At 49.0% G+C, this 9,985-nt stretch overlaps 1 long non-coding RNA gene across 1 annotated transcript; it reads left to right on the top strand.

Annotated features, from left to right (window-relative positions):
• Nucleotides 1-827: 827 nt before the first annotated feature.
• Nucleotides 828-7,535, top strand: LOC125928598 (uncharacterized). The gene is made up of 4 exons (XR_007459719.1): nt 828-1,215; nt 2,161-2,417; nt 6,850-6,887; nt 7,110-7,535. It is a non-coding gene; the product is annotated as an uncharacterized LOC125928598 (long non-coding RNA).
• The last annotated feature ends 2,450 nt before the right edge of the window (nt 7,536-9,985 follow it).

The following is a 9,985-nucleotide window of genomic DNA, read 5'->3' as shown; positions in this document are numbered from 1 at the left end:
TGTATAAACTTCACACATTTTTTTGTTAAATTTGTTCAAAATATTGTATTCTTTTTGATGCTATTGCAAATGAGCCTTAAAAAATTTCATTACCAAATTGTTCATTACTGACTTAGAAAAATACAATTTATTTTCATACATTGATCTTTTATCCTGTACCTTTGTTAAATTTACTTGCTCTTAGAAGGATGTGTGTGTGTGAGTGTGTGTATGTGTTGATTCTCCAGGATTTTCTACATACAGAATGATGCCATCTGTGAATGAAAAGTTTTACTTCTTTCTTTCGAGTCTGAGTGCTTTTAATGGTTTTTTTTCTTTCGCCTTATTTCACCAGCTAGACTCTTCAGTGCAGTGCCGAACAGAAAGGGTGACAATGGACATCCCTACCTCATCTCCGATCTTGGCAGAAAGCATTCTGATCTTTTCCCATGAAGTGTGACGTTAATGGTGATTTCTTGTGCTTCAACAGGTTGAGAGAATTCCCTTACATTCCTATTTTGTTGATGTTTTTTTCTTCACGAATAGGTGTTGGGTTTGTCAATTGCTTTCTCTGTGTCTACTGAGACGATTCACCATCTGGGGGTGCCATCTGTTTCCTGCTAGGACCCTGACTGATGGCAAATGCTCACTGCACGATGAAACGTAAATCATGGGGTTCCCTCTTCCTGCATCGATGGATCAGTGCACCGACTCGGTGCCTCTTATCCCAGCTTTTTGGCTTCAACAGATTTGGTTTTAAAATATATCCAAAAACTGTGGGATGCTCCCAGTGTCAAAGGGGAGGCCTGATTTCCCTCCCTGGGTGTGGACTGGACTTAGTGACTCACTTCAGATGAATCGAGTACGGCAGAAGGGCTGGTGGGTGGTTTCCGAGACTAGGTCATAAAAGGCATTGTGACTTCTCTCTCCTGGATCACTCCCTCTGCAGGATGCCAAATGCTGTGTTATGCCATCACCGGGGCAGCCCTACAGAGTGAGCCTTGGGTGGGCTGTTTGGGAAGGGGAGCCCCAAGCTTTTGGATGACCGCAACCCCAACCAACATCTGACCGCAAACTCATGAGACACCTGGAGCCAGAACCCCCTAGCTGAGTTGCTCCCAAATTCCTGAACCCCAAAGCTGAAGAGTAATAAGTGATTATTCTTTTAAGCCACGGTGTGTTGGATTTGCTCTGTAGCAAATGAAAATACAAGATACATTGCCACTTTCTCTAGGGGTATGTTAAACCCTACAATGATGGAGGTGGGGCTGAAGAAACAGATTTCTGGACCAGGAGCAGGTGTAGAGGTTAGGTCCCATAAGGACGCATTATTCTCGGAGTATCTCTGGTTTCCGAATTTCCACTCAATGTCATCTAGCATCCTGTCCATCCCAACATGTCAGGTCTTTGATAAAGTGTGTTCTTCTAAGAAAGGAACCCAGGGTCATGGCCTCCCAAGACTGACGTGCTGAGCAGGTAACCTGACGCTGACACATGAGGCTGCCCACATTTGGCCCCCACCCAGTGTTCTTTCTAGAACACCAGACAGCAGGGACACGCACACTCTGAATTTTGATCACCTGTGGGTGGATGGGCTGTTTTTTAATGAGATTCTCTGCCCAGCCCCTTCTGCTGGAAGTTTCACCCAGGAGGAAAGATCTGAAGCACTGTGTCAAAGGTTATAAAAGCATTTACGCAGCAAGTGAAGTCTTGCTTAACAATTGGCACTAAAAACAAAAAAAAAAAACAAAAAAAAAAAAAAAGAGGAAGAAGAAGGAGACGAAGGAGAAGGAACTATCTGCCTCAGGCTGGGGCCCTGCACCTTAGCATTTGTGTAAAGTGAAAATAAATCCCTCTTTTCTGAGAAGCAGAAGGTTCCTATTCACCTCTGTTCATGTACAATTAGATACTTTCTCATCTTCCTTGCAAGTAGAAGCTGGTTTATCGTCCTAAGAGATAGGAAACTCTTAAGTAGCCTTGTGTATGTGTCAGAACATTCCAGACACAAAGGACAAAACCCCAATCCAACCTTAAGTAGCCTGAGCAAAACAGGTAACTTTCTTGTCTAACCGAACCAGAAAAGCAGGCAAGAATTTAGCCAAACAAAGGGGATTCGAACGACATCTTTTATCTTGTTTCCTCTTCTCTCAAATTAATTGCCTTCATTCTCTCCCGACACAGCTGGACCCAAGGCCAGACGGATGTCCCCCAAACATGACCTCCTGTCGCATACATCCAGCTCTCTGCCTGATGTCGCCATTGGCATACCTGGCAGGGCTCGAACACTAAGTAGCCTCAAACTCGGCTCCTGATTTGCTCCTGCGGCTTGTGCTTCGTCCTCCAGTGTTTCCCTGTCAGAGTAGATGGCACCAGCCACCAGCCACACACGCCGGAAACCTCTCTGATCTCTGCCTCCCTCATCCCCTCAAGGTCAATCAGTAAGTACTCTAGCCTCCCCCGCACCTCCCTGTCCAACTTCTTAGTCAGAGCCACCCTCCCTCCAGTGGGGTTACAGTAACTGCCTTCTAATGGATTCATCCCCAACGGTTCTTACTCCCTCTGATTCATTCTGCATTATGGTCACCCTAGAGATCCTTAAAAAACACAGATTGGACTGTCAGTCCCCCGCTCTGTACCCTTCAAGTACTACTGGGATAAAACCCCAAATCTTTACAAGAGTGTGATCCTACCCCGCCTGTCTCCCCTCCGTCACCTGGAGCCACTTTCCTCTTTCCTCCAGCCCACGGTCCTTCCCACCCCATGGCCTTGGCACACACTGTGTCCTCTACCCAGACGTTCCGTTCTGTTTCATTCCCGACTTAGTTCCCACACACACCTCAGAGGTGGTGTGTGGGTTTTAAATTAAGATCACGAATTCTTTGACGTTCCTCCTTCCCAAATGGAGTGCAATTGTCCCCTGTTTTAATGAACGTGGCAGAAGAGACCAGGGTGTAAAAGACATTGGGGCTTCCTCCTCTTCTCTCCTGGATTGCCTGCTCTGGGAGAAGCAGGCTGCCATGTTGTGAGGGCACCCTCAGGAAGCTGCTGCTTGAGTCTACAGAGGCCTCCGGCCAACAGCCAGTGAGTGAGTTTGGAACTGGACCCCACTGCCCCACTCGGGCCCTCAGATGAGCCCCCAGCCAGCTGCTTGTCTGCAAGCTCGTGACCCAGCCAGGGACACCCCGCCATGCCATGCGTGAGCCCCTGACCCACAGAAAGGGAGATAATTAAAGGCTTATTGTTTTGAGGCACACAGCTCTGTGGTAATCTGTTACACAGCAACAGACGATTGATATGGTCATTTCCTACCTTATTCCCTTTCTTTTTTAAAAACATTTTTTTTAACGTTTATTTATTTTTGAGACAGAGAGAGACAGAGCATGAACGGGGGATGGTCAGAGAGAGAGGGAGACACAGAATGTGAAACAGGCTCCAGTCTCTGAGCACTCAGCACAGAGCCCGACGCGGGGCTCCAACTCATGGACCACGAGATCGTGACCTGAGCCAAAGTCGGACGCTTAACCGACTGAGCCACCCAGGCGCCCCATCCTACCTTATTCCCTTTCATAGCTCCTCTGACATTTACAGTTAAGTAAGCAGCTGGGGAACTCACTGTGGAGAAATGTCCACTGTGGTCCCCACCATGGCCTTGGGGATCTGACCCGGGTAAGTGCTTGCGGGGGTCACCGCACGCACCCAGCTGGTGGTAGTCTAAGTCTTCTGGGAGGCAGGATCAGGCCAAACAAAACAGACACCAGAAGCCCATCATTTTCAATGCCCTTTCCTTGACAAAACAAAATTATTTCCTGTGATAATCACACAATAATTAATACTTTCTTGCATCATTCTTTAGTTTTAAGGCGAACAGCAACAACTAAAGACAAACTTTTAGGGGCGCCTGGGTGGTTCAGTCGGCTGAGTGTCCCACTCTTGATTTTGGCTCAGGTCATGATCTGGGGGTCCTGGGATCGGGTCCTGAGTCAGGCTCCACACGAAGATACAGCCTGCTTGGTGGTCTCTCTCCCCCTCTCCCTCCGCCCCTCTCCCGTGCTCCTGCTCTCTAAGATAAAGTAAAAAATAAAATAAATTTTAAAAAAGCATAAACTTTTATTTTAAAGATATTATTTGAACTCCATGAAATGAATGCATTATTGAAACACAGGAACGTGCAGGGCCACGGGGGTGGGAGATCTGAATCGTTCCTGGAGCCAGCAAAACCTGGCTAACTTCCTCTTTAAATGAACGCACACGGGGGTGCCCGGGGGAGCTCAGTCGTCTAAGTGTCCCTTGATTTCGGCTCAGATCATCATCTCAGGGTTTCCAGGTTTGAGCCCCACATCAGGCTCTGCGCTGACAGTGCAGAGCCTGCTTGAGATTCTCTCTCTGCCCCCTTCCTGCTCTCTCTCTCAAAATAAAATTAAAATTAAAATTAAAATTAAAATTAAAATAAAATAAAATAAAATAAAATACAAATAAACGAGCGCCTGGTGCTGTGTTCCTGGGTGTCGGGGCCAACCATGGACCTGGGACTTCTCCGCATCACCCTCCACGTACGATATGAGGTCTACTCCAGGACGAGTCACAGACATGCCGACCTGAAGCCAGAACACTCAGCCATCACCGCAGGAAATGTCTACAACTTAGGCCGATGAAAGATTTGGGGAGGGCGTGTGTGTTACCGCCAGCACAGTGCAGAACTACCACAGGGCGATAATAAAAAGTAGACAGACTTGAAAACATTTTTTTTTTGATGTTTATTATTTTTGAGAGAGCACGGGTGTGTACGGCGGGGGAGGGGCAGAGAGAGAGGAGAGAGAGAAAATCCCAAGCAGGCTCCGTGCTGTCAGCGTGGGGCTCGAACTCACGAACCACGAGATCATGAGCTGAGCCGAGATCGAGAGTCAGACCCTTCACCCACTGAGCCACTCAGGCGCCCCAAAAAAAGCAGGTAGACTTTTAGGTGGTTTTATAGCTGTTTGAAAATCCTCTATAGACAGTGCACTCTCGCTGCATGCAGGCTCCTGGGATGGACAGCTCCCACCCTAGGCTGACCTTCTGGAAGGACCGAGGAAGGAGGCATCCAGTTACGAGCTATGAGCACGACACCACGCTGGGAATGTTTTTTTTCACACATATGGGGGTGGCGTTAGCGGTCTAGGGATTTGGGGACATTCGTACACAGTCTTTGAGGATCTTTGCTCTGCCAAGGACAGTGCTCTGGGTGGTGACAGCCAGGTCGTGGGTGTGGGCCACCCCTGTCTCGCTGCCCGGCACGCGCCCCACTGCCCCCCACCCCCCAGAGCAGAGTGCAGGCTTGCGGAAGACGCTTTGGTCGTCGTCAGGTTACAGCTCCATTTCCTACGCGGAGTCCTTAAAACACATTTAAATATTTCAAATTGTCTCCAAATTTTTTTAGAATTCATAAATTTGTAACAGTAACAAGATCATAAAAGAAAAAGCTTGCCCCCGACCAATAGGAGAGAGAACTGACTTATTTATATGTTTATCATTTATTTTTATTTCCCACCTGGATAGTCCCCGGAGATTTGATTTCTCGTTTCCTACAGAATCCAAAGACACAAAGCAGCAGTCGGTGTTAAATAATCTTTACTCTACACCTGTTCAAACTACCTGCAAGAGACACTAGTCATTTGTCCTTATGCACAAACATCAATCCGGGGAACATGAAATTTTAACTATCCATAAATATTCCAACATCCGTACACACGGAGCATCTAATTCCAGCATCAAAATGCAGATAGGCATGAATAGATATTTGGATTTATGACAAAGGGAATCTCATCTGGAAGCCCCTCCCAGGTAGGTCTGGGGCTGGGTGTGACATATTTGGGATGATGTCTGTTTCCCTCTATTTCTATCAGGGTGATCCTGTAATCCTGTTTAATTAATAATACACGTTGCACGTTTCTCCCCCCCTCCTTCCCATTTAAATTATGTTTGAAATGAGATGGCTGGATGCTTCTTACAAAAATGCCTTGAAAAATAAGCCGTGTCAGACATGAGTGATTTATTATCACTCAGAATGCTGGCTGGGGAAGTCTCAGAATTGATGTCGCTTCCTGCTGGCATTTCTGCGACGAGGACAGTCCAGGGTGCTCTCCTCCTGGGCCCTTGCACGCATGGGGAGGCAGCTCTCACATGCTGTCTCCCCTCCACTGTCTCCCGCTTCCTCACTCCCCTTTGCATGAAACTTGCCCCAGCTTTTAGAGGGCATGTGGAGCCTGACATGAGGCTCGAACTCATGAACCATGAGATCATGAACTGAGCCGAGATCAAGAGTCAGACCCTTCACCGATTGAGCCACTCAGGCGCCCCAAAAAGCAGACAGACTTTTAGTCGGTTTTATAGTTGTTTGAAACTAGAGACCAGCCACTATGCCATAAAGTCAACGACCAGGAGAACAGAGATCCCATGGTCTGGAAGACCTCAAATGAGTTGCATCACACTGACGAGTTCACAGGTTAGTGACCTTCCAGGCCAAGGTTCTTGGACACACTCTGCCCAAATCACAGGGTCGCTGTGCTGTCGATAGTTTGCTCTGTCGGGAATACGAGTGATTATTTATTGAACACGTACTATGTGCCATGCACTAAGCCCATTACAGGAGCAATCTCACTCCTCACTCTTCACAATTGGTATTAAGGGCATCCCTATATCACAGGTGAGAAAACTGAGGAACCCAGCAAGCACGCAGCCCATCCAGGAGAGAGACCCAGATGGCCAGAGTCCAGACTCAACCCTTTCAATGGACTATTGATTACTAATAACCATAACTAGCCTTTTCCGAATATTGCATGCCAAGAGATGTGCTAAGCCTTCCATAACTACTGCTTCCTTTTGTCTTGGCAGGACGTAGAGGGACAAAGATTCTTGTCCACATTTGACAGGTGAGGAAACAACGGAGGCTCAGAGAGTGAAGTCAGTTGTCTAAGGGAAGCCCTACGGCCAATGGGAGGGGTGCCATCTCCCCAACTCCTTAGCCCCTTGTGTTACTCTGCTTTATTGACATGGCGGATGGCACGGTGGGGGGTCGGTCCCAGGGGTGCGATCCCCCTAGAGCTCTATTTTCATTTTTCTTCAATCTGGTTCCTGTTCCCTTTTCTGCACAGTAATCCCCCCAACCGAGAGAGCCAAAGAATAATGAAGAGAAAACGTTCATGAGCTACCGTTCTCCTCCCCCACCCATCCGACTGAGTGGATCCAGCCTTTCTGGAAGCACCTTGGGAGTCCCCAGTAAAGTGGACGGTGCACGGAATCACGGGCCAGGAGTTCCAGCGTGAAAGGGCGTGCTGAATTCCTAGGACCCCTTTTCTTCCCCCAACAGGGCAACGTTTCGTGGCAGGTCTGGTGTAAGAGACTGACGTACTCTCCCCAAAACAGGTAAATTTCCTACTGAAATGCTCTCTCCTGGAACCGCGAGCACAGAAAGCAGCGAGCTGGCTGTCTCTACAGTTGCATCCAAGAGACGTTAAAAAAAAAAAAATCTGGACGTCATAGGCGATATTGATTCATACATACGCAGAGACCCAAATCGGAACGGGAGGGTAAAAAGCAAATCAATGAATAAATGCATTTCTTCTGCTCCTGACCTTAGATAATGTGTGCTGATTGAGGGCCTTGTCACTTATTCATAAAACCAATGTTAAATATTAATTATTCGGCAGATGGCTCGGTCCCAGGAGGGGCCGCCACCGCCTCCCCCAAGGTGCTCTGGGGGCTCCCACAGCTTCCCCACCCCCACTCTGTCACCCAAGCCCTCGGACAGATTTAGATTAGAAGTCACCAGGACTCTGTCTCTACCGGCATGATCGTGGACAGGACAATTACGGAAACAGAATTCATTGTTCGAACAGGCTGAGCTCATAATATCAGTGTGGATTTAGAAAAATCACTTCTTGGCCAGGAATTAAAAATAGCTCTCTCCCCCACCCCCGCCCCCACCCCCCTCTTTCTCTCTCTTGCCAGATTTAGAATCGGAGAAACCTTGATAGGTCACCTCCTAGTTAGTATTCCTGTGGTACCTCCGATTTGCAACATGCTTGAGAATCATTTTCTTTTAAAATACCAGTTCTTTACAACATTCCTGGGACGGAGTTCCAAGTTATTAGCTTAGTTTTAGATGCACGGGGGTGGAGACACAGAAGCGGGAGACCTACCTACCCAAGGAGCCTAAGGGACCGGTTTGGAGACTGCATGTTAGGACCTCACCCCCAAATGTGAGCACTCAGTGAGAGGGGAGCCCCAGCGGCTTCTCCTCAGCGCCCCCCCCCCCCCCGTCTATCTTCAATGGGTTCTCTGCCACCTTGGAATTGAAGAAGAAAAATTCAACAAGGGCCCGTATGGTGCTGTTTGGTAACAGCCGTGGGAACTGCAGCCCAGGGACGGGGCTGAGCCCGGAGCAGGACTTGGGGGACCCGGCACTCCACTCCGTCACCTGCGCCCCACCCTCCGGCCGAGCATGTTGACGAGTGCCCCCCAAATTCATGTCCACTTGGGGCCCCAGGAGGTGACTTTATTTGGAAATAGGGTGTTGGCAGATGTATTTATTTAAGATGAGGTCACACTGGATTAGGGTGGGCCCTAAACCCAACCACGGGTGTCCTTATAAAAAGGCCACGTGAACAGAGGAGGCAGGTCACGTGCCAGGGGTGGGGAGACAGAGATGGGAATCGTGTGTCCACAAGCCAGGCAGCGTCCACCAGAGCCGCCAGGAGCTGGGAGAGGCAGCAAGGACCCTCCGCTGGAGGCCGCAGAGGAAGGGGGGCCCTGCCGACTCCCCGGGTTCAGCCATCTGGCCTCCAGAGAGATGAGGGAATAAATTCCTGTTGTGGTTGTGGTCCTCTGTTCTGGTCCAGGTTGTGGTCCTCTGTTCTGGTGGCCGCAGGACCCCGACCCGTTTGGATGTGACCCTGCTCCTTACGGACCTTTGTCTCCCAAAGGGGCTTCCTGTCCTGGGCTGTGGTGTGGACACAGGCGAGCGGTCACCCGCGGAGCAAGACAACATTGTTCTTCTCGCTCGGGAAAGCGTATTTACACAGTCCAGAACTGCCACCCGTTCGCTAAGTTAAGGAAAATAAGAATTCCTGGGGCGCCTGGGTGGCTCCGTCAGTTAAGGACCTGAGTCCTGGTTTCAGCTCAGGTCATGATCTCACGGTTCATGGGATCGAGCCCCGCATCAGGCTCTGTGCTGACAGTGCTGAGCCTACTTGGGATTCTCTTTCTCTGCCTCGCCCCTGCTCACTCTCTCTCTCAAAGAAATAAATAAACTTAAAAAAATTAAAAATGTAAAATAATAGAAATAAACAAACAGTTCTTCCTGACCAGGGCCTGGGGTTGGAATGAGTCTCCAAACTAAAAAGTTGTTTTCACTTGGTCTTTTTTCTTTCCGCCTGCCTACCTGATGCCCTTCTCTCCCCCCACCTTCCTTCCTCTCCTCTGCCTCCTCTATTCCCTCCTTGAACACCAACTCCAACTTGTCTGAGTAGGAGCTACGTGATTCTGGAATCTAAGCAACAAGGTTTGAGAAAGCCACCTCAGCCCTCCTTCCGAGCCCACACATATCCCCTGACAAAACAAGTCCTGAAACCCCACCGGTTCAAAATCACGGAGCGACAAAACCATACTTGATGGAAGCTTCCGGAATCTTAAGGACCAGACTCCGAGAGGCCAGGGTTTCCGCCATCATCTGTTGTCTCTGTCCCCGGAGAGACTCCCCGGCTCCCCGCCCACCTCTGTGAGGCAGACAGGTGACTAACACCACCTTATGGCCTCAGAGCAAAGTACATATCGATGGCTCGTGAGGAAGACAATGACAGTTTGGGCACAGGGAGGTCAAGCTCTGTTCTTGTCACGTCTTTTTATTTCCCTCCGCGCTTGGGAGCTTTGGAGACGCGTTGGTGGGGCGGAGGGAAGTGCGTGCCAAAAGAATTCTCTGGTGCCCCCTCAGACCTTCTGAGAAACAACCATTTGGAATGTAATAATAATG

The sequence above is a fragment of the Panthera uncia genome, chromosome E3 (assembly GCF_023721935.1).
Source record: "Panthera uncia isolate 11264 chromosome E3, Puncia_PCG_1.0, whole genome shotgun sequence".
NCBI classification, from domain to species: Eukaryota; Metazoa; Chordata; class Mammalia; order Carnivora; family Felidae; genus Panthera; species Panthera uncia.
This window is presented reverse-complemented; position numbering and strand designations above follow the sequence as displayed.